General features: G+C 61.8%; 4 non-coding genes across 4 annotated transcripts; all 4 read left to right on the top strand.

Moving 5' to 3' along the window:
* The first annotated feature begins 15,433 nt into the window (after positions 1-15,433).
* TRNAI-AAU lies at positions 15,434-15,507 on the top strand. Its single transcript has one exon. It is a non-coding gene; the product is annotated as a tRNA-Ile (tRNA).
* Positions 15,508-18,251: 2,744 nt separating this feature from the next.
* TRNAI-AAU lies at positions 18,252-18,325 on the top strand. Its single transcript has one exon. It is a non-coding gene; the product is annotated as a tRNA-Ile (tRNA).
* A 2,725-nt stretch (positions 18,326-21,050) lies between these two features.
* Positions 21,051-21,124, top strand: TRNAI-AAU. Its single transcript has one exon. It is a non-coding gene; the product is annotated as a tRNA-Ile (tRNA).
* A 2,726-nt stretch (positions 21,125-23,850) lies between these two features.
* Positions 23,851-23,924, top strand: TRNAI-AAU. Its single transcript has one exon. It is a non-coding gene; the product is annotated as a tRNA-Ile (tRNA).
* The last annotated feature ends 123 nt before the right edge of the window (positions 23,925-24,047 follow it).

Genomic DNA, 24,047 nt, shown 5'->3' on the forward strand with positions numbered 1-24,047 from the left:
TCCCCTCCCAAAACCAGGAGCAGTGTCGGGGTGTGTTTGGGGCGGGGGCAGAAGAGGGGGATGGGCGGCACTGGGGAGGGGAGCTTGGGGGTGTTGGGGCGGGGGCAGAAGAGGGGATGGGCGGCATCGGGGAGGGAGCTCGGGGGTTGGGCACGGGGCAGAGAGGGGATGGGTGGCACTGGGGATTGGGTTCTCGGGGGTGTTTCGGGCGAGGGTAGAGAGGGGATGGGCGGCACTGGGGGAGGGGAGCTCGTGGGGTGTTTAGGGGCGGGGCAGAGGGGATGGGCGGCACTGGGGAGGGGAGCTCGGGGTTGGGCACGGGAGCAGAGAGGGGATGGGCGGCACTGGGGAGGGGAGCCTGGGGGTGTTGGGGCAGGGGCAGAAGAGGGGATGGGCGGCATCGGGAGCTCGGGGGTGTTTGGGGCGGGGCAGAAGAGGGGATGGGCGGCACTGGGGAGGAATCCTGGGGTGTTTGGGGCTGGAGCAGAAGAGGGGATGGGCGGCACTGGGGAGGGGTCCTCGGGGATGATGGGGCGGGGCAGAGAGGGGAAAGGGAGGTCGGGAGGTGTTGCGGCGGGGCAGAGAGGGGATGGGCGGCACTGGGGAGGGGAGCTGGGGGTGTTTGAGTGCGGAGCAGAAGAGGGGAGGCGGCACTGGGGAGGGGAGCTGGGGGTGTTGGGGTCGGGGTCAGAAGAGGGGATAGGCGGCACTAGGGGAGGGAGCTGGGGGTGTTTGGGGCGGGGGCAGAAGAGGGGATGGGCGGCACTGGGGAGGGGGAGCTGGGGGTGTTTTGGGGCGGGGGCAGAAGAGGGGATGGGCGGCACCGGGAGGGGAGCTCGGGGGTTGGGCACGGGGCAGAGAGGGGATGGGTGGCACTGGGGATTGGGTTCTCGGGGGTGTTTCGGGCGAGGGTAGAGAGGGGATGGGCGGCACTGGGGAGGGAGCTCGGGAGTGTTTGGGGACGGGGGCAGAGGGGGGATGGGCGGCACTGGGGGAGGGGGAGCTCGGGGGGGGTTGGGCACGGGGGCAGAGAGGGGGATGGGCGGCACTGGGGGAGGGGGAGCTCGGGGGTGTGTTTGGGGCGGGGTAGAGAGGGGATGGGCGGCACTGGGGAGGGGAGCTCAGGGGGTGTTGGGGCAGGGGCAGAAGAGGGGATGGGCGGCATCGGGAGCTCGGGGGTGTTTGGGGCGGGGGCAGAAGAGGGGATGGGCGGCACTGGGGAGGAATCCTCAGGGGTGTTTGGGGCTGGGGCAGAAGAGGGGATGGGCGGCACTGGGGTGGGGTCCTCGTGGGGATGATGGGGGCGGGGCAGAGAGGGGAAAGGGAGGTCGGGGAGGTGTTGGGGCGGGGGCAGAGAGGGGATGGGCGGCACTGGGGAGGGGAAGCTCGGGGGTATTTGGGGGATGAAGAGGGGATGGGCGGCACTGGGGAGGGGAGCTCAGGGGGTGTTTGGGGGTGGGGGCAGAAGAGGGGATGGGCGGCACTGGGGAGGGAGCTCGGGGGTGTTTGAGTCCGGGAGCAGAAGAGGGGAGGGGCGGCACTGGGGAGGGGAGCTCGGGGGTGTTGGGGTCGGGGGCAGAAGAGGGGAGGGCGGCACTGGGGAGGGGAGCTCGGGGTTGTTTGGGGCGGGGTCAGAGAGGGGAGGGGCGGCACTGGGGAGAGGGGAGCTGAGGGGTGTTTGGGGCAGGGGCAGAAGAGGGGATAGGCGGCATTGGGGAGGGGAGCTGGGGGTGTTTGGGGCGGGGCAGAAGAGGGGATGGGCGGCACCGGGAGGGGAGCTCAGGGGTGTTTGGGGCGGGGTCAGAGAGGGGAGGCGGCACAGGGGAGGGGGAGCTGGGGGTGTTTGGGGTGGGGGCAGAAGAGGGGATAGGCGGCACTGGGGAGGGGAGCTGGGGTGTTTGGGGCGGGGGCAGAAGAGGGGATGGCGGCACTGGGGAGGGAGCTGGGGTGTTTTGGGGCGGGGCAGAAGAGGGGATGGGCGGCACCGGGGAGGGGAGCTCGGGGGTGTTGGGGCGGGGTCAGAGAGGGGATGGGCGGCACTGGGGAGGGGAGCTCAGGGGTATTTGGGGATGAAGAGGGGATGGGTGGCACTGGGGTAGGGGAGCCTGGGGGTGTTGGGGGCGGGGCAGAGAGGAGATGGGCGGCAGTGGGGAGGAGCTCTGGGGGTTGGGGCGGGGCAGAGAGGGGATGGGCGGCACTGGAGGAGGGGGAGCTCGGGGGTGTTGGGGCAGGGGCAGAAGAGGGGATGGCCGGCAGTGGCGGAGGGAGCTCGGGGTTGGGGGCGGGGCAGAGATGGGGATGGGCGGCAGTGGGGAGGGGAGCTCAGGGGGTTGGGGGCGGGGGCAGAGAGGGGAGGGGCGGTAGTGGGGAGGGGAGCTCGGGGGATGGGGGCGGGGGTAGAGAGGGGATGGGCGGCACTGGGGAGGGGAGCTCGGGGCGGTTGGGGGGCAGGGAGGGGATGGGCGGCAGTGTGGGAGGGGAGCTCAGGGGGTGTTGGGGGCGGGGCAGAGAGGGGATGGGCGGCACTGGGGAGGGGAGCTCAGGGGTGGGGGCGGGGCAGAGAGGGGATGGGTGGGGTGGGGAGCTCAGGGGGTTGGGGGCGGGGCAGAGAGGAGGAGGGCGGCACTGGGGAGGGGAGCTCAGGGGTTGGGGGCGGGGCAGAGAGGGGATGGGCGGCAGTGGGGAGGAGCTGGGGGTTGGGGGCGGGGCAGGGAGGGGGATGGGCGGCAGTGGGGAGGGAGCTCGGGGTTGGGTTGCTCAGGAGCCGCCTCGCGAACGCTTCAAGGCCACGTGACGCCCTCTCGGAAACTCCGCCTCTCCCGAGACAGCCAATAGGAAGAGGAGGCAGAGCCCTGACCAATGGGAGCGCGAGAAGAAACCTTCCCGCCCAGTTCCAGTGTGAGGTTGGGGCTGCAGTGACCAGAGCCCCAGCAGGGTGCATGGGGCTGCAGTGACCAGAGCCCCAGCAGGGTGCATGGGGCTGCAGTGACCAGAGCCCCAGGAGGGTGCATCGGGGTGCTGCAGTGACCAGAGCCCCAGCAGGGTGCATCGGGGGCTGCAGTGACCAGAGCCCCAGCAGGGTGCATCGGGGGCTGCAGTGACCAGAGCCCCAGCAGTGTGCATCGGGGCTGCAGTGACCAGAGCCCCAGCAGGGTGCATCGGGGCTGCAGTGACCAGAGCCCCAGCAGGGTGCATCGGGGGCTGCAGTGACCAGAGCCCCAGCAGGGTGCATCGGGGGGGGGCTGCAGTGACCAGAGCCCCCAGCAGGGTGCATCGGGGGCTGCAGTGACCAGAGCCCCAGCAGGATGCAGCGGGGGCGGCAGTGACCAGAGCCCCCAGCAGTGTGCATCGGGGGCTGCAGTGACCAGACCCCCAGCAGGGTGCATCGGGGGCTGCAGTGACTAGACCCCAGCAGGGTGCATCAGGGGCTGCAGTGACCAGAGCCCCAGCAGGGTGCATTGGGGGCTGCATTGACCAGAGCCCCCAGCAGGGTGCAGCGGGGGGGGGCTGCAGTGACCAGAGCTCCGAGCAGTGTGCATCGGGGCTGCAGTGACCAGAGCCCCAGCAGGGTGCATCAGGGGCTGCAGGGACCAGCGCCCCCAGCAGTGTGCATCGGGGGCTGCAGTGACCAGAGCCCCAGCAGGGTGCATTGGGGGCTGCAGTGACCAGAGCCCCAGCAGGATGCAGGGGCTGCAGTGACCAGAGCCCCCAGCAGTGTGCATCGGGGCTGCAGTGACCAGACCCCCCCAGCAGGGTGCATGGGGGGGGGGCTGCAGTGACTAGACCCCCCAGCAGGGTGCAGCGGGGGGGCTGCAGTGACCACAGCCCCCAGCAGGGTGCATCGGGGGGGGGCTGCAGTGACCAGAGCCCCCAGCAGTGTGCATCGGGGGGGGGGCTGCAGTGACCAGAGCCCCCAGCAGGGTGCATCGGGGGGGGGCTGCAGTGACTAGACCCCCCAGCAGGGTGAATCGGGGGAGGGGCTGCACTGACCAGACCCCCCAGCAGGGGCGCTGCCGGCCGTGGGGTTCCCTGCAGTCTGGTGCCATTCACAGGGAGACCCGCAATAGCCTGACCCCCCACCCCTGTCCGAGCTCCCGCCCTGCCCCCCAGCCCACTGCCTCTTGAGCAGCCCCTCCTGCGGTGTCACCACTACCCCCCCGGCTGTGTCCCCCCCTCAGCTTCCCAGCCCCCCAGCTCCCCTCCGGTGGCCCCCCCACACTTCCTCCCTGCAGCCTGCCCCATTCCCCCCCTGAGTCCCAGCTTCACCCCCCGACATCTCTCCAACCCACCTCCCCCCATCGCAGCCTCTGCCCCCCAGTGCCCCGGCCCTGCTCCCCGGGGGGCTTGAGAGGCCCCCACCCCCCGGCCGCTCCACTCCCCACAATGGGCAGCTGCTGGCGCTGAGGAAGGGGGGTCTGGGCCAGGCCAGGTGCTGGGCCGATCCTGGTGAAAGAGAGACGAGCCGGCAAGGCTGAGAGGCCCCTCCCTTGTCTGGGGGGGGGGACAGGGGCTCCCACAATTTGGCCAGTGTCACCCTCCCCCATCCAGAGGAGACGTCCGCTCCCAGCAGGCCGTGCTCCATCTCCACCCCGCAGGGGGGAGCCCCCAGTCCAGCAGTGCCCCACCCCGCCCCATCAGCAGCCAAGCCGAACCTGCCCTTCTCCCCTGCGAGGGCTGCAGGACTCCCTGCCCCGCAGCACCAGCCTCCCCATGTCCCCGGGGTGGGGTGGGGGGGTGGGGGATTCCTTCTTCCCATTGCCCAGATCCCACCCCCACCCCGGGCTGCCCAGACGGGAGCCAGGGGCTGCAGCAGTTGGCTGCTTCCCCAGGGCTACCAAGGAGCCGCCAGGAGAAGGGACGAGATTCTCCACGGCGCTGCAGCCATTCACACTGGGACCCGTCTCACACGGGGGAAACTGAGGCACCAGGGAGGGCGAGATGGGCTGCACCAGCTCAGATTGGGAGTCTGTGGGAGAGTCAGGAACAGAACCCAGGAGTCCTGGCTCCATGGGCAGCTTGGGACTCCTCCACTTGGGGAGGCTGGGCGGGCCCGGACTGTGGCCCTGCCCCAAGGCCTGCTGCCACTCAGCCTCCTCCTGCCAAAGCCCCGCCCACACGCCCCCTCCACCCCGCCCACACTCCCCCTTCAGCCCCGCCCACACGCCCCTTCAGCCCCGCCCACACGCCCCCCTCAGGACCCCTTTGTTCCACTTCCCTGACCCCCCCTGCCCACCTCTCACGTCTCTTCCCTGAGGCCCTGCCACTTGTGCCTCTTCGCCCCCACCCCAAGGCCCCCCCGCCTGCCTCTCTGCCGTTTGCACCCCCGGCCTCTCCCCCCACGGCCCCATGTGGCCGGATGGAGCTTGGGAAAGGGCGAAGTGAGGATGGGGCCTTGCGGGGGAGAGGACGAGTGGGAGCAGGGCCTCTGGGTGGAGCACGGGCCAGGTGCCTCCCCGGGCCCCTTATACCCACCGCCCCTGCCTGGCTCCCGGCCTCCCCGGCTCTAACCACTAGACCCAGCGGCACTGGGACAATTTGTATAGTGGGAGGTGCTGAGAGCCAGTGAACAAACCTGTAAACCCTGCACAGGATGGAAACAACTTCAAGCCAGGGGGCACCACGACTGGCCCCCACTCCCTTCCCAGTGCTAGCGGTGGGACCCGGATACCCTGGCTCCCAACCCCCACTCTAACCACTAGCCTGCACTGCCCTCCCACAGCTGGGGAGAAGAACCAGGAGTCCTGGCTCCCAGCCCGGCCGTGGGTGGAGCAGGACGTACTGGCCATGGGCTCAGCTGGGCATCACTTACCATTAGGCTGGATGGTATCCCAGTGCTGACCTCCAGACCCACAGCTCTGCTGGTGCCCCTCACTCCCGACCCGCAGCCCCTTGGTTCCCCCCAGCACTGACGGTGCCCCTCACTCCCGACCCGCAGCCCCTGCTATCCCAATCCTGATCTCCAGACCCACAGCTCTGCTGGTGCCCCTCACTCCCGACCTGCAGTGACTGGGCTTCCTTCAGCTCTACCGGTGCCCTTCACTCCCGACCCGCAGCCCCCTGGGTTCCCCCCAGCTCTAGTGGTGCCCCTCACTCCTGACCCGCAGCCCCTGCTATCCCAGTCCTGACCTCCACACCCAGAGCTCTGCTGGTGCCCTTCACTCCCGACCCGCAGCCCCCTGGATTTCCCGCTGAGCTCCCCAGTTACTGCGCTGCCAGTGCCCCTCACTCCCGACCCGCAGCTCCTACTATCCCAGTCCTGACCTCCAGACTCACAGCTCTGCCAGTGCCCCCTCACTCCCGACCCGCAGCCCCTGCTATCCCAGTCCTGACCTCCAGACTCACAGCTCTGCTGGTGCTCCTCACTCCCGACCCACAGCCCCCTGCGCTCCCTCCAGCTCTGATGGTGCCCCTCACTCCTGACCCGCAGCCCCTGCTATCCCAGTCCTGACCTCCAGACTCTCAGCTCTGCTGGTGCCCCTCACTCCCGACCCGCATGGGTCACCCCAGGAGCAGGGTAAAGCTGCAGGGTGACAGTGGGGTTGCTGCCCCTGTGAACAGCTGCTGTAGCACCGCCTGGGCAGGACAGGAGAGCCAGTTATACCCCAGCCTGTATCGGGGGATGGGAGCACTCACACCCTGGGCACCCACCCACCTGAGATCTTCTGGGGGGGGACAGTGGCACCCACACACTCAGGATCTTGTAGGGGGGGACAAGGGCATCCACACTCCGGGATCCTCTGCAGAGGGACGGACACCCACACATCCAGGATTCTGTATGGGGGGCAGAGGTACCCGGACACCTGGGCGGGGGATGGGGGCACCGAAACATCCGGGATCTTACATCAGAGGACAGCGGCGCCTGCAGCTCAACATGAGACAGGGGCGGGGGAAGCAGGAGCATTTCCCAGTTCCAGGCTGTCCCCGTCTGGCCAAGGCACAGAGCTCACAAGCAGAGTTTAAAGCTCCAGCTGCCAGACAGCAAAACAAGCTGGGCTCCGTGGCTGGTGCCTGTGATCTAGCACCTGGGGAGACTGAGACCAGTGGATCGCTTGAGCTCAGGAGTTCTGGGCTGCAGGGGGCTGTGCCAATCGGGTGTCTGCACTAAGTTCAGCATCAATATGATGATTCCGGGGAAGCTTGGGGTCCCCAGGTTGCCTAAGAAGGGGTGAACCGGCCCAGGTTGGAAACAGAGCAGGTCAAAACTCCCCTGCTGATCAGTAGTGGGATCACACCTGTGAATAGTCCCTGCAGTGTAGCCTGGGCAAGGCAGTGAGACATGGTGTCTTTTTATACAGACACCCCCCGCAGAGCCTGCAGGGGGGATGGGAGCACCCACATGCTGGGGATTCTGACTTGGGGTGAGGGACACACCCAAGCAACACGGATCTTGAAAAGGGGAACAGAGACACCCACAGATCCCGGCTGGGGGCAGGCAGGGAAACCACACATGGGAGCTAGTTCATGGGGTGGGGGACAGAGACACCCACCGGAGATCCTGGATGGGAGCACCCACATGATGGGGATCTTGAACTGGGAGGAGGGAAGCACCATGTACCAGAGGTTCTGAAGGGGGAACAGGGACACCCACACACCAGGTGTCTTGCAGCAAGAGCTGCGGTCTTCATTTACACCCGGCAGTGATGGGGATTTAACCATTTCCTGCACAGAACTTGTTCCACTAGATAATTAGCCTCACGGTTAAAAAAATGGTAATTTCCAGTTGGCGTTTTGTGACATTGACTGCAAACCAAGGGGGTCGTGTTCAACCTTTGTCTGGTGAATTAAAGAACCCTTTAAAATAAGATATTCCCCCCTCTGGGAATTTTTAAAACTGTGTATTTAAAATCAGTGACTAAATCCCCTCTTAACCTCCAGTCAATGAAATCAATTGAGTTTCTTCACTCTCTCGCTGTAGACAGAAGAGACCAATGCACATTTTCCCTGTTTTTAAAGGCAAAATTCCTGATCTTTCCAAGGGGATCTTCTGCTTCAGATGTCAGTTTGGGGAAGGATTTGGCTTCCTGGGTTATAATCTGCAGGCTCGGTTATAATCTGCGGTCTGAAGGGTCAAATTTAGATGAGGCCGTTAGTGCTGCCCCCGTGTGGCCGGAGAGGGGAGCTCACAAGCAGAGTTGAAAGCTGGAGCTGGAACGGACCTGGCTGGACACGTGGGGCACAAAGGCTCTCACATGGGATCCTCGCTGTGCAGCAGGAGGCGGAGGGAAGCTGGTTGTCAGGGCTCAGGGCTGCACCCTGCCAGGCTGAGCCGGTGTCTGTGCTAAGCTCGGCATCAATCAGGTGATTCTGGGCAGTTTGGGGTCCCCGGGCTCCCACAGGAGGGTGAAGCAGGTCACCCCTGGAGCAGGTTAAAGCTGCAGGGTGACAGTGGGGTTGCTGCCCCTGTGAACAGCTGCTGTAGCCATGGGCGCCGACTTATATGGGCTCCTGGGGCTTTAGCCCCAGGAATATTTACAGTCAGGGGCTCTGCTCCACCAATAGGTGGAGCTAGGTTTCGCCCCTTTTAAATCCCAGCCGTGGCCGGGAGTCAGAGGGCTCTGCGCTGCCTGCAAGCGCGGGGAGCACAGAGCCTTTTAAATCCCAGCCGTGGCCGGGAGTCAGAGGGCTCTGGGCTGCCTGCAAGCGCGGGGAGCCCAGAGCCTTTTAAATCCCAGCCGCCGCCAGGAGTCACAGGGCTCTGGGCTGCCTGCAAGCGCGGGGAGCCCAGAGCCCTTTAAATCCCAGCCGCGGCCGGGAGTCAGAGGGCTCTGCACTGCCCCAGGGCAGGAGCCCAGAGCCCTTTGAATCCCAGCCGCGGAGGCGGCTGGGATTTAAAGGGCTCAGGGCTCCCCGCAGCTGCCAGCAGCCCAGAGCCCTTTGAATCCCAACCCCTGGCCGCTGATTGCCCCCTCCCCAGTCCCTTGCCCCAACTGCCCCCCAGGACCCCCCCCCCTATCTAAGCACCACTGGTCCTTGTCCCCCGATGACCCCCGCCCGTGACCCCTGCCCCTAACTGCCCCTTGGGACTCCAGCCCCTATCTAAGCCTCCCTTCTCCTTGTCCCCAACTGCCCCTCCTGAGACCCCACCCAACTTCCCCCCAGAACCCCTCTACCTGTCCCCTGATAAACCTCTTAGACTCCCATGCCTATCCAATTGCTGCCTGTCCCCTGATTGCCCCTCCGAACCTCTGCCCCAGCCCACCCCTGCTCCTTGTCCCTTGACTGCCCCCGGAACTCCCTACCCTTCTCCAACCCCCAAACCGCTTACTGTGCCACTCAGACCAGCGTATCTGGCTCCATGCAGCTCCAGACAGTTGCTGCCATGCTCCCCCATGGAGCCCACAGCCCTCTCCCACCCCCAGCACCTGCCTTCCAGATTTGAACACCTCAAAATTCAGGTGTGCTCAAGCTCGGTTTGGGCAGCTTTTACTTCATTTCTCCCAAATCAGTTTCCCCTGCAAGGTGCCAACTGAAGGTGTTGGAGAACAGAGAGATCGGGTGGCTTCCTAATGCCTGGAAAAGAGACAAAGGCCGGAGGAGGGAGTGTCAGAGCCTGTGCGGACTTCTGGGAAGTGCACGGTGTGGAAGGGGATGCTGTGATGCTTTGGAACAACTCCATACAAAGCCAGTCAGGACTCTGGGGGAGCCTCCTCTCTGAGCAGACTGTCTCCAGGGCAAGAAGCTTACACCTTCCTGGGTCTGACCTCGGAGCATTCAGCATGTCCTTCCACATCATGCACTTTCCACAGCAAGTCTGCCCAGGCTAGTCCTGGGGCAACCAGAGGTCCCTGCACCCTAACTCCGCAGTCAGATGTGACTCTCAGCCAGACAGTAAAACAGAAGGTTTATTAGATGACGGGAACACAGTTTAAACAGAGCTTGTAGGTACAGAAAACAGAACCCCTCTGTCAGGTCCATCTTGGGGGGTGGGGTGCCCAGAACCAAGTTCTGGGTCTCTCCCCATTTCCCCAGCCAGCTCCAAACTGACACTCCCTCCTCTGGCCTCTGTGTCTCTTCTGGACAAGGAGGCCACCTGATCTCTTTGTCCCCAACACCTTCAGTTGGCATCTTGCAGGGGAAACTGAGGCACCCATACAGTATTCAGAGAAAATATTAAGGACATTCCCACTTCATCACAACAGGTGTAACAAAATATAATACTGTATATTGAAGTAGGCAAGTGCTGCTTCTGACTTTCCACTTTTAATTGACCTTTGTAATCTTGTGGCACTGATGCTTTGTAGCTTCATTTTATATCGGCTTACAGGGCGGGAGGAGTGGGGGGGCACCACCATTTTGGGCCCCACCAAAAATTATACAAACCTGCTGCCTATGGCTGTAGCACCGGCTGGGCAGGACAGGGAGAGCCAGTTATACCCCCCGCTCCCCCAGCCTGTATCGGGGGATGGGAGCACTCACACCCTGGGGACCCACCCACCAGAGATCTGCTGGGGGGGAGAGTGGCACCCACACACCCAGGATCTTGTAGAGGGGGACAAGGGCATCCACACTCCGGGATCCTGTGCAGAGGGACGGACACCCACACATCCAGGATTCTGTATGGGGGGCAGAGGTACCCAGACACCTGGGTGGGGGATGGGGGCACCGAAACATCCGGGATCTTTCCTGGGACGACAGCGGCGCCTGCAGCTCGAGATGAGACGGGGGTGGGGGGAGCAGGAGCATTTCCCAGTTCCAGGCTGTCCCCGTCTGGCCAAGGCACAGAGCTCACAAGCAGAGTTTAAAGCTCCAGCTGCCAGGCAGCAAAACAAGCAGGGCTCCCTGGCTGGTGCCTGTGATCCCAGCTCCTGGGGAGGCTGAGGCCGGCGGATCACTTGAGCTCAGGAGTTCTGGGCTGCAGGGGGTTGTGCCGATTGAGTGTCCGCACTAAGCTCGGCATCAATATGGTGATCCCTGGGAAGCTCAGGGTCTCCAGGTTGCCTAAGGAGGGGTGAACCGGCCCAGGTCGGAAACAGAGCAGGTCAAAACTCCTGTGCCGATCAGTAGTGGGGTTGTGCCTGTGAGTAGCCCCTGCAGCATAGCCTGGGCAAGACAGTGAGACACGGTCTCTTTTAAGACCCCCCCCCCCGCAGAGCCTGGAGGGGGGGGATGGGAGCACCAACACGCTGGGGATTCTGACTTGGGGGGAGGGAACCCCCTGCACACGGATCTTGAAAAGAGGAACAGCGACACCCACACACCACAGAGGCTGGATGGGGGCAGGGGAACCACACACGGGAGCTAGTTCATGGGGTGGGGGACACACCCATATGCTCCATTGCACCATTCTTAATGAGAAGAACGGGGGCATCCGCACAACACGGATCCTTAACGAGCTGGGGAGACACCCACACACTCCACTATTAACCAGGAGGGACAGGGGCACCAGACACCCCCGGTAGTGTGGAGAACACCCACATCAAATGGATCCCTCATGGGGGGTAAGACAGAGGGTATTATAATGGGGCCCAGCGCACCCACACACCGGGGATTGTTAAGGGTTGAAGGGACAGGGACACCCACACACACTGAGATCACGTCCTTGGAGGAACACAAACCCTCCACAGAAGGACCTGGTCTGTTCCATGATGGCAGCCCAGCCTGGGTGAGTCAAATTCTCCTTTTATACAGGCACGTCCCAGAGATCCTGACTAGGGGGAGAGAGACCCATAATGGTCTAGGGTGCACCCACACACCAGGGATTCTTATGGGTGGGAGGAATGGAGACAGCCAGACACACTGAGATCACTTCCTCCCAGGAGCCGGGCCAGACAGGGAGACACAGTCCCCCTTTACATATCTGCCATACAACCTTCCTCCCACTCCCTCCACACAATGTTCTTATTTCGAGGTGAAGCCAGGGAAACCACATGGAGGATTCTTATCTGGGGAACTGGGGGGACCCACTTACCACCAGAGATTCTTAAGGGCAGGAGGAACAGGGACTCTCACCTCTGCAGCATGGGGGTGGGTCGCCTGCTGGGATCATCTGGGCATATTTCACCTCGTCAGCTCCCTGCCATTGCCTTGGGGGCCCCTTGTTCGCTGCCTCTGGCACCCAGTTTAGCCTCCTTCCTGAGGGCTGAAACGCTTTGATCTATCTAAGATCTGTGGGATCAATACGTGTCATGGTGTAATTCTGTGTTATTCAGGGGTCAGACTAGCTGAGCTAATGGCCCCTTCTGCCCTTAAACACCATGAAAACATTTCCCTGGTTTCTCCTTGTGCCTGACAGACACCACGGTGAGGGGCCTAAGAGAAGATCCTGCACACAGCGCTCTGGCTCTTACTTTACTTGGGGACATCAGCGCTTTCCTAGCAAAGCTGCTGCTAAAGCGCTAGATTTGGGGAACGGTTCGGCTCCGATTCAGAGATCTGCCTGCGGGGTGTGAACCTGCCACGAGGAGTGGGAAACGCTACCAGCAACGGGAGGCGTTGGCTGAGCTCCATGCTGCCCCCGTGTAGCCAAAGATTAGAACTGAGCAGCGGAGTTTAAAGCTGGCGCTGGGAGGGACCTGAACACGCGGGGCATGAAGGCTCCTGCTTGTAACGCTTGTTGGGTGGGCAGCTGAGTGTAGCTGATTGCTGGAGTTCAGGGCTGCACCCCGGGGTGCTGAGCAGGTGTCTGTGCTCAGGTTGGCCTCGCTATGATGGTTCCTCGGAAGTTTGGGGTCACCAGTCTCCTAAAGAGAGAGGCCAGGTCAGCCCACGAAAGGAGGCCGGCAAAACTCTGGTACCAATAGACAGTGGGACTGCCCCTGTGAAGAGCCACTGCAGCCCCGCCAGGGAGACCCGGTCTCTATTTATGCAGCCCCGCCCCCCCCCACTCACCCATTCCTCAGGACAAGGGTTGTGCTCAAAGATCTGTGCCCCGTGTTTTTACCTCTGTGTGAAGTGTGCAGTGCAAATAACCCTCAGCGCAAAAGGTAAGTTCAAGGCTCCACTTCCACCGGCTCAGGCAAGATGGTGCAGAGGCGCCCCTGGATGGCTGTGGGCCTGGGGAGGATGGCTTTTGATTTTTCGGCCTGACCGCTACGGGCAGCCAGGCCAAAAGTCAGATGGCCGGCTCTCCCGGCCACCCAAATGGACCCGACGCCGGATCATGCTCCCCAGCCCAAGCCACAGAGGAAGGCTTAATCCTCGGCACCCCAACCTAGGGGAGAGGCTTCACACTCCGCCGGCGCAGGGTGACCTTTGGGACTTCCCTGGACACCATCCTCCCACCGCCCACAGCCAGACCCCCCAAGCCCACACTCGAGCCCACACCTCCGACAGGAAGGAGCAGGAGGACCACTCCGCCCAGGGACACCACCACTCAAAGTCAGCTTCACTTGCTTCCTCTTCTACCCCTTTCCTCCCAAGTTATGCGCGCCTCACGGGAGCCGGCCCTGGGAAGACGCAGGCACGGCACTCTGACTGGCGCAAGCCAAACGCCCACACCGAGAGTTTAGCACGGGCTCTTGAGGCACTGGAGGAACCCCATGCAGACGCACTGAAGGAGCTAAGCTTTACGGCCAAGGGCCCTACCTGTGCAGAAAGCCAACTTGCTTGTGAAAAAGACGCCTCTTTAGGCTCCCCTTCCAAACTTCCAAATGCCTCCAAATGGGAAAACACACACACTGAAATACCCAAACAGTCCTAAGGCTGGGGCCAGGTGAAAAAGAAAAGCAAGGAAAAGATTTCTAAATGGCCACCCTGCCAGAGTCGTACAGCTCATAAGTGAAACCAGTGGGAGGACATTACACAGAAAAGGGAATGGAAAGCTGCCCAAATTGAGATGCTGTGAAAGCTACAGCCCCATCGCTACTCCTACTCTGCACACTTCTTGCAACAGCTGATGAACGGCCAGGTGGTTTTCGCATCCAAGCCCACACCAGGGAAAGACCTTGAGAAGCTTCCCGTGGCTTGCCTGGTTCAGCTGGTCAGAGTGTGGCACTCGTGGAGGCAAGATGTTGCAGAGGAGCCCCTGGGTGGCTGTGGGCCTGGGGAGGATGGCTTTTGATTTTTCGGCCTGACCACTACGGGCAGCCAGGCCAAAGTCAGATGGCCGGCTCTCCCGTCCACCACGCTCATCAGGAGCCCTTAGTCGACAGGCTCGGAGAATGCGGGCATCGCCCCACTACCTCTCGCATGCAAGCGAGCGCTCTGCCGCTTGAGCTAATTCCCGCAGCTGGCCTGACTCTCAGGCACCGGGCAAAAGGCAAGGGCTCTGTGGCCTTAAGCTGGACACAGCCTGAAATGGGGAGGGGCTTGCTACCCAGAGCTGGGGAAGGGGTCCGAGTCCCAGCCACGCTCCTCGGCACAAACACCAACGCTCCCTCCTGGAGTGTGTCTGGGCTGAGAGTTAGCCCTGAAACAAGCACCAAGCTTCAGAAGACAACACAGGGATAGATCACTTGACGATTGCCTGCTCTGGCCATTGACTCTGAAGCGCCTGGCATTGGTTACTGTCAGAAGACGTGATAGTGGCCTAGATGGACCATCGGTCTCACCCAGGAGGGCCGTTCTTATCTTCACCACTTTCCTCTAACCCAAGCAAAGCCAGAAGCAGGCCCAGCTCAGCAACTCTAGCAGACTCCTGGCCTCTGGCCCAGCATACAGCAAAACGACCCTGCCTCCGCCAGGATAGACAGCCACCGACTCCCTCTTCCAGACCAACGCAGCCCTTCCCCGCTTTGGCTGTCTCCAAGCTGTCTGCGTGCTCTGCTCTGCTCCACGGCTGCCATGCTGCCTGAGACCAGGAGGCTGCGAGGTCTCACGGTCTCAGCTGAGCTGGTATCGCGTGCCACCCCGCCCATCTCCTCATTCTCTTCATGGACCCCTGGGATGTGAGTAATTCTGTATTTGAGTGGCTCTCCCTCCCGGCCAATGAGCTTGGCGTAGACTAGCAGGGAGGGAGGAGGAAAGGGATTGTGCTCCAGTGAGAGCTCAGAAAGAAAGGTGCAGGTCCCCCACTAGAGCCCAGCACAGCAGAGCAAAGCAGAGCAGAGCAGGCTGGAGAATGTGTGTCTGGGTCTGACTACTTCTCCCATACTCTTCCATTTGAGCTAACTTCCCCCAGCTGTCGCCAACCTCCCAGTCAGCGCAAGGGGGAGAAGGGCCGGGGTGGAAGAGCTTTGTGCTCCGCAAGGGCTGGCCTTTTGGGAGGCCAAGCGGGGAGAGGGATGGAGGCCACTGGAGGAGCTGAGCCCGCTGACTGTCCATGGCTACTAAAAGAAGGGCAAGAGAAGGTCCCGGGGCTGCCTTGCCGCTGGAGAATGCGGGCATTGATCCCGCTACCTCTCACATGCGAAGCGAGCGCTCTACCACTTGAGCTAATTCCCCTACCTTGGCAGGTGGTGTCTCGATCCATCCATTCGATAACGGAGGCCACATCATTCCCCGCGCCAGCCGGTGACTCCTTCCAAAAGGGTCAGGCAAGAGCAGGCACCCCATAGGCCGGCTAGCTCAGCTGGTTAGAGCGTGGTGCTAATAATGCCAAGGTCATGGGTTCAAGCCCTATGCTGGCCACTCGGGGTGCAGGAGGGAGAGGGTGGCTTCTGGTCTTTTGGCTGACTGCTAGGGGTGGCAGAGGCCAAAACCAGGTGGGCCGGGAGCAGGCAAGAGCCCTGCTGGGCGCGGGCGCAGGCGCCGGGCAGGAGGAGGCTCCGGACACCTCCTTGGGCTCTCCTCCCTGGGCTCCTTGCTCCACCTGCTGCCTGAAAGGAACTTGGGCCCGGGGAGGAGACTGGTGAGCCCGGCCGGCTGCCTTCCAGGCTCATAGGAGGCCAGGCTTGAGCTGCCCGGCCCGCGAAGCCAAAATCGCAGGCCTGCCGGCTCACCCCCATTTCCACACAGGGTTGACCTGATGGCCGAATTCTTGCCGGCTGCCAGCTCCACCCAAATGGACCCGACGCCGGATCATGCTCCCCAGCCCAAGCCACAGAGGAAGGCTTAATCCTCGGCACCCCAACCTAGGGGAGAGGCTTCACACTCCGCCGGCGCAGGGTGACCTTTGGGACTTCCCTGGACACCATCCTCCCACCGCCCACAGCCAGACCCCCCAAGCCCACACTCGAGCCCACACCTCCGACAGGAAGGAGCAGGAGGACCACTCCGCCCAGGGACACCACCACTCAAAGTCAGCTTCACTTGCTTCCTCTTCTACCCCTTTCCTCCCAAGTTATGCGCGCCTCACGGGAGCCGGCCCTGGGAAGACGCAGGCACGGCACTCTGACTGGCGCAAGCCAAACGCCCACACCGAGAGTTTAGCACGGGCTCTTGAGGCACTGGAGGAACCCCATGCAGACGCACTGACGGAGCTAAGCTTTCTGGCCAAGGGCCCTACCTGTGCAGAAAGCCAACTTGCTTGTGAAAAAGACGCCTCTTTAGGCTCCCCTTCCAAACTTCCAAATGCCTCCAAATGGGAAAACACACACACTGAAATACCCAAACAGTCCTAAGGCTGGGGCCAGGTGAAAAAGAACAGCAAGGAAAAGATTTCTAAATGGCCACCCTGCCAGAGTCGTACAGCTCCGCAAGTGAAACCAGTGGGAGGGACATTACACAGAAAAGGGGAATGGAAAGCTGCCCAAATTGAGATGCTGTGGAAAGCTACAGCCCCATCGCTACTCCTACTCTGCACACTTCTTGCAACAGCTGATGAACGGCCAGGTGCTTTTCGCATCCAAGCCCACACCAGGGAAAGACCTTGAGAAGCTTCCCGTGGCTTGCCTGGTTCAGCTGGTCAGAGTGTGGCACTCGTGGAGGCAAGATGGTGCAGAGGAGCCCTGGGTGGCTGTGGGCCTGGGGAGGATGGCTTTGATTTTTCGGCCTGACCACTACGGGCAGCCAGGCCAAAAGTCAGATGGCCGGCTCTCCCGTCCACCACGCTCATCAGGAGCCCTTAGTCGACAGGCTCGGAGAATGCGGGCATCGCCCCCCACTACCTCTCGCATGCAAAGCGAGCGCTCTGCCGCTTGAGCTAATTCCCCGCAGCTGGCCTGACTCTCAGGCACCGGGCAAAAAAAGGCAAGGGCTCTGTGGCCTTAAGCTGGACACAGCCTGAAATGGGGGGGAGGGGGGCTTGCTACCCAGAGCTGGGGAAGGGGGTCCGAGTCCCAGCCACGCTCCTCGGCACAAACACCAACGCTCCCTCCCTGGAGTGTGTCTGGGCTGAGAGTTAGCCCCTGAAACAAGCACCAAGCTTCAGAAGACAACACAGGGATAGATCACTTGACGATTGCCTGCTCTGGCCATTGACTCTGAAGCGCCTGGCATTGGTTACTGTCAGAAGACGTGATAGTGGCCTAGATGGACCATCGGTCTCACCCAGGAGGGCCGTTCTTATCTTCACCACTTTCCTCTAACCCAAGCAAAGCCAGAAGCAGGCCCAGCTCAGCAACTCTAGCAGACTCCCTGGCCTCTGGCCCAGCATACAGCAAAACGACCCTGCCTCCGCCAGGATAGACAGCCACCGACTCCCTCTTCCAGACCAACGCAGCCCTTCCCCGCTTTGGCTGTCTCCAAGCTGTCTGCGTGCTCTGCTCTGCTCCACGGCTGCCATGCTGCCTGAGATCAGGAGGCTGCGAGGTCTCACGGTCTCAGCTGAGCTGGTATCGCGTGCCACCCCGCCCATCTCCTCATTCTCTTCATGGACCCCTGGGATGTGAGTAATTCTGTATTTGAGTGGCTCTCCCTCCCGGCCAATGAGCTTGGCGTAGACTAGCAGGGAGGGAGGAGGAAAGGGATTGTGCTCCAGTGAGAGCTCAGAAAGAAAGGTGCAGGTCCCCCACTAGAGCCCAGCACAGCAGAGCAAAGCAGAGCAGAGCAGAGCAGGCTGGAGAATGTGTGTATGGGTCTGACTACTTCTCCCATGCTCTTCCATTTGAGCTAACTTCCCCCAGCTGTCGCCAGCCTCCCAGTCAGCGCAAGGGGGAGAAGGGCCCGGTGGAAGAGCTTTGTGCTCGCAAGGGCTGGCCTTTGGGAGGCCAAGCGGGGAGAGGATGGAGGCCACTGGAGGAGCTGAGCCCGCTGACTGTCCATGGCTACTAAAAGAAGGGCAAGAGAAGGTCCGGGCTGCCTTGCCGCTGGAGAATGCGGGCATTGATCCCGCTACCTCTCACATGCGAAGCGAGCGCTCTACCACTTGAGCTAATTCCCCTACCTTGGCAGGTGGTGTCTCGATCCATCCATTCGATAACGGAGGCCACATCATTCCCCGCGCCAGCCGGTGACTCCTTCCAAAAGGGTCAGGCAGAGCAGGCACCCCGTGAGGCCGGCTAGCTCAGCTGGTTAGAGCGTGGTGCTAATAACGCCAAGGTCATGGGTTCAAGCCCCATGCTGGCCACTCGGGTGCAGGAGGAGAGGGTGGCTTCTGGTCTTTTGGCTGACTGCTAGGGGTGGCAGAGGCCAAAACCAGGTGGGCCGGGAGCAGGCAAGAGCCCTGCTGGGCGCAGGCGCCGGGCAGGAGGAGGCTCCGGACACCTCCTTGGGCTCTCCTCCCTGGGCTCCTTGCTCCACCTGCTGCCTGAAAGGAACTTGGGCCCGGGGAGGAGACTGGTGAGCCCGGCCGGCTGCCTTCCAGGCTCATAGGAGGCCAGGCTTGAGCTGCCCGGCCCGCGGCCAAAATCGCAGGCCTGCCGGCTCACCCCCATTTCCACACAGGGTTGACCTGATGGCCCGAATTCTTGCCGGCTGCCAGCTCCACCCAAATGGACCCGACGCCGGATCATGCTCCCCAGCCCAAGCCACAGAGGAAGGCTTAATCCTCGGCACCCCAACCTAGGGGAGAGGCTTCACACTCCGCCGGCGCAGGGTGACCTTTGGGACTTCCCTGGACACCATCCTCCCACCGCCCACAGCCAGACCCCCCAAGCCCACACTCGAGCCCACACCTCCGACAGGAAGGAGCAGGAGGACCACTCCGCCCAGGGACACCACCACTCAAAGTCAGCTTCACTTGCTTCCTCTTCTACCCCTTTCCTCCCAAGTTATGCGCGCCTCACGGGAGCCGGCCCTGGGAAGACGCAGGCACGGCACTCTGACTGGCGCAAGCCAAACGCCCACACCGAGAGTTTAGCACGGGCTCTTGAGGCACTGGAGGAACCCCATGCAGACGCACTGAAGGAGCTAAGCTTTACGGCCAAGGGCCCTACCTGTGCAGAAAGCCAACTTGCTTGTGAAAAAGACGCCTCTTTAGGCTCCCCTTCCAAACTCCAAATGCCTCCAAATGGGAAAACACACACACTGAAATACCCAAACAGTCCTAAGGCTGGGGCCAGGTGAAAAAGAAAAGCAAGGAAAAGATTTCTAAATGGCCACCCTGCCAGAGTCGTACAGCTCCGCAAGTGAAACCAGTGGGAGGGACATTACACAGAAAAGGGGAATGGAAAGCTGCCCAAATTGAGATGCTGTGGAAAGCTACAGCCCCATCGCTACTCCTACTCTGCACACTTCTTGCAACAGCTGATGAACGGCCAGGTGCTTTTCGCATCCAAGCCCACACCAGGGAAAGACCTTGAGAAGCTTCCCGTGGCTTGCCTGGTTCAGCTGGTCAGAGTGTGGCACTCGTGGAGGCAAGATGGTGCAGAGGAGCCCCTGGGTGGCTGTGGGCCTGGGGAGGATGGCTTTTGATTTTTCGGCCTGACCACTACGGGCAGCCAGGCCAAAAGTCAGATGGCCGGCTCTCCCGTCCACCACGCTCATCAGGAGCCCTTAGTCGACAGGCTCGGAGAATGCGGGCATCGCCCCCCACTACCTCTCGCATGCAAAGCGAGCGCTCTGCCGCTTGAGCTAATTCCCCGCAGCTGGCCTGACTCTCAGGCACCGGGCAAAAAAAGGCAAGGGCTCTGTGGCCTTAAGCTGGACACAGCCTGAAATGGGGGGGAGGGGGGCTTGCTACCCAGAGCTGGGGAAGGGGGTCCGAGTCCCAGCCACGCTCCTCGGCACAAACACCAACGCTCCCTCCTGGAGTGTGTCTGGGCTGAGAGTTAGCCCTGAAACAAGCACCAAGCTTCAGAAGACAACACAGGGATAGATCACTTGACGATTGCCTGCTCTGGCCATTGACTCTGAAGCGCCTGGCATTGGTTACTGTCAGAAGACGTGATAGTGGCCTAGATGGACCATCGGTCTCACCCAGGAGGGCCGTTCTTATCTTCACCACTTTCCTCTAACCCAAGCAAAGCCAGAAGCAGGCCCAGCTCAGCAACTCTAGCAGACTCCTGGCCTCTGGCCCAGCATACAGCAAAACGACCCTGCCTCCGCCAGGATAGACAGCCACCGACTCCTCTTCCAGACCAACGCAGCCCTTCCCGCTTTGGCTGTCTCCAAGCTGTCTGCGTGCTCTGCTCTGCTCCACGGCTGCCATGCTGCCTGAGATCAGGAGGCTGCGAGGTCTCACGGTCTCAGCTGAGCTGGTATCGCGTGCCACCCCGCCCATCTCCTCATTCTCTTCATGGACCCCTGGGATGTGAGTAATTCTGTATTTGAGTGGCTCTCCCTCCCGGCCAATGAGCTTGGCGTAGACTAGCAGGGAGGGAGGAGGAAAGGGATTGTGCTCCAGTGAGAGCTCAGAAAGAAAGGTGCAGGTCCCCCACTAGAGCCCAGCACAGCAGAGCAAAGCAGAGCAGAGCAGGCTGGAGAATGTGTGTATGGGTCTGACTACTTCTCCCATGCTCTTCCATTTGAGCTAACTTCCCCCAGCTGTCGCCAGCCTCCCAGTCAGCGCAAGGGGAGAAGGGCCCGGGTGGAAGAGCTTTGTGCTCGCAAGGGCTGGCCTTTTGGGAGGCCAAGCGGGAGAGGATGGAGGCCACTGGAGGAGCTGAGCCCGCTGACTGTCCATGGCTACTAAAAGAAGGGCAAGAGAAGGTCCCGGGGCTGCCTTGCCGCTGGAGAATGCGGGCATTGATCCCGCTACCTCTCACATGCGAAGCGAGCGCTCTACCACTTGAGCTAATTCCCCTACCTTGGCAGGTGGTGTCTCGATCCATCCATTCGATAACGGAGGCCACATCATTCCCCGCGCCAGCCGGTGACTCCTTCCAAAAGGGTCAGGCAAGAAGGCACCCGTGGGCCGGCTAGCTCAGCTGGTTAGAGCGTGGTGCTAATAACGCCAAGGTCATGGGTTCAAGCCCCATGCTGGCCACTCGGGGTGCAGGAGGGAGAGGGTGGCTTCTGGTCTTTTGGCTGACTGCTAGGGGTGGCAGAGGCCAAAACCAGGTGGGCCGGGAGCAGGCAAGAGCCCTGCTGGGCGCAGGCGCCGGGCAGGAGGAGGCTCCGGACACCTCCTTGGGCTCTCCTCCTGGGCTCCTTGCTCCACCTGCTGCCTGAAAGGAACTTGGGCCCGGGAGGAGACTGGTGAGCCCGGCCGGCTGCCTTCCAGGCTCATAGGAGGCCAGGCTTGAGCTGCCCGGCCCGCGGCCAAAATCGCAGGCCTGCCGGCTCACCCCATTTCCACACAGGGTTGACCTGATGGCCGAATTCTTGCCGGCTGCCAGCTCCACCCAAATGGACCCGGCCGGATCATGCTCCCAGCCCAAGCCACAGAGGAAGGCTTAATCCTCGGCACCCCAACCTAGGGGAGAGGCTTCACACTCCGCCGGCGCAGGGTGACCTTTGGGACTTCCCTGGACACCATCCTCCCACCGCCCACAGCCAGACCCCCCAAGCCCACACTCGAGCCCACACCTCCGACAGGAAGGAGCAGGAGGACCACTCCGCCCAGGGACACCACCACTCAAAGTCAGCTTCACTTGCTTCCTCTTCTACCCCTTTCCTCCCAAGTTATGCGCCTCACGGAGCCGGCCCTGGGAAGACGCAGGCACGGCACTCTGACTGGCGCAAGCCAAACGCCCACACCGAGAGTTTAGCACGGGCTCTTGAGGCACTGGAGGAACCCCATGCAGACGCACTGACGGAGCTAAGCTTTACGGCCAAGGGCCCTACCTGTGCAGAAAGCCAACTTGCTTGTGAAAAAGACGCCTCTTTAGGCTCCCCTTCCAAACTTCCAAATGCCTCCAAATGGGAAAACACACACACTGAAATACCCAAACAGTCCTAAGGCTGGGGCCAGGTGAAAAAGAACAGCAAGGAAAAGATTTCTAAATGGCCACCCTGCCAGAGTCGTACAGCTCCGCAAGTGAAACCAGTGGGAGGGACATTACACAGAAAAGGGGAATGGAAAGCTGCCCAAATTGAGATGCTGTGGAAAGCTACAGCCCCATCGCTACTCCTACTCTGCACACTTCTTGCAACAGCTGATGAACGGCCAGGTGCTTTTCGCATCCAAGCCCACACCAGGGAAAGACCTTGAGAAGCTTCCCGTGGCTTGCCTGGTTCAGCTGGTCAGAGTGTGGCACTCGTGGAGGCAAGATGGTGCAGAGGAGCCCCTGGGTGGCTGTGGGCCTGGGGAGGATGGCTTTTGATTTTTCGGCCTGACCACTACGGGCAGCCAGGCCAAAAGTCAGATGGCCGGCTCTCCCGTCCACCACGCTCATCAGGAGCCCTTAGTCGACAGGCTCGGAGAATGCGGGCATCGCCCCCCACTACCTCTCGCATGCAAAGCGAGCGCTCTGCCGCTTGAGCTAATTCCCCGCAGCTGGCCTGACTCTCAGGCACCGGGCAAAAAAAGGCAAGGGCTCTGTGGCCTTAAGCTGGACACAGCCTGAAATGGGGGGGAGGGGGGCTTGCTACCCAGAGCTGGGAAGGGGTCCGAGTCCCAGCCACGCTCCTCGGCACAAACACCAACGCTCCCTCGCTGGAGTGTGTCTGGGCTGAGAGTTAGCCCCTGAAACAAGCACCAAGCTTCAGAAGACAACACAGGGATAGATCACTTGACGATTGCCTGCTCTGGCCATTGACTCTGAAGCGCCTGGCATTGGTTACTGTCAGAAGACGTGATAGTGGCCTAGATGGACCATCGGTCTCACCCAGGAGGGCCGTTCTTATCTTCACCACTTTCCTCTAACCCAAGCAAAGCCAGAAGCAGGCCCAGCTCAGCAACTCTAGCAGACTCCCTGGCCTCTGGCCCAGCATACAGCAAAACGACCCTGCCTCCGCCAGGATAGACAGCCACCGACTCCCTCTTCCAGACCAACGCAGCCCTTCCCCGCTTTGGCTGTCTCCAAGCTGTCTGCGTGCTCTGCTCTGCTCCACGGCTGCCATGCTGCCTGAGATCAGGAGGCTGCGAGGTCTCACGGTCTCAGCTGAGCTGGTATCGCGTGCCACCCCGCCCATCTCCTCATTCTCTTCATGGACCCCTGGGATGTGAGTAATTCTGTATTTGAGTGGCTCTCCCTCCCGGCCAATGAGCTTGGCGTAGACTAGCAGGGAGGGAGGAGGAAAGGGATTGTGCTCCAGTGAGAGCTCAGAAAGAAAGGTGCAGGTCCCCCACTAGAGCCCAGCACAGCAGAGCAAAGCAGAGCAGAGCAGGCTGGAGAATGTGTGTATGGGTCTGACTACTTCTCCCATGCTCTTCCATTTGAGCTAACTTCCCCCAGCTGTCGCCAGCCTCCCAGTCAGCGCAAGGGGGAGAAGGGCCCGGGGTGGAAGAGCTTTGTGCTCCGCAAGGGCTGGCCTTTTGGGAGGCCAAGCGGGGAGAGGGATGGAGGCCACTGGAGGAGCTGAGCCCGCTGACTGTCCATGGCTACTAAAAGAAGGGCAAGAGAAGGTCCCGGGGCTGCCTTGCCGCTGGAGAATGCGGGCATTGATCCCGCTACCTCTCACATGCGGCGGCGCTCTACCACTTGAGCTAATTCCCCTACCTTGGCAGGTGGTGTCTCGATCCATCCATTCGATAACGGAGGCCACATCATTCCCCGCGCCAGCCGGTGACTCCTTCCAAAAGGGTCAGGCAAGAGCAGGCACCCCGTAGGCCGGCTAGCTCAGCTGGTTAGAGCGTGGTGCTAATAACGCCAAGGTCATGGGTTCAAGCCCCATGCTGGCCACTCGGGGTGCAGGAGGGAGAGGGTGGCTTCTGGTCTTTTGGCTGACTGCTAGGGGTGGCAGAGGCCAAAACCAGGTGGGCCGGGAGCAGGCAAGAGCCCTGCTGGGCGCAGGCGCCGGGCAGG

This window comes from Mauremys reevesii, linkage group 12 (assembly GCF_016161935.1).
Source record: "Mauremys reevesii isolate NIE-2019 linkage group 12, ASM1616193v1, whole genome shotgun sequence".
In the NCBI taxonomy this organism is placed as follows: domain Eukaryota; kingdom Metazoa; phylum Chordata; order Testudines; family Geoemydidae; genus Mauremys; species Mauremys reevesii.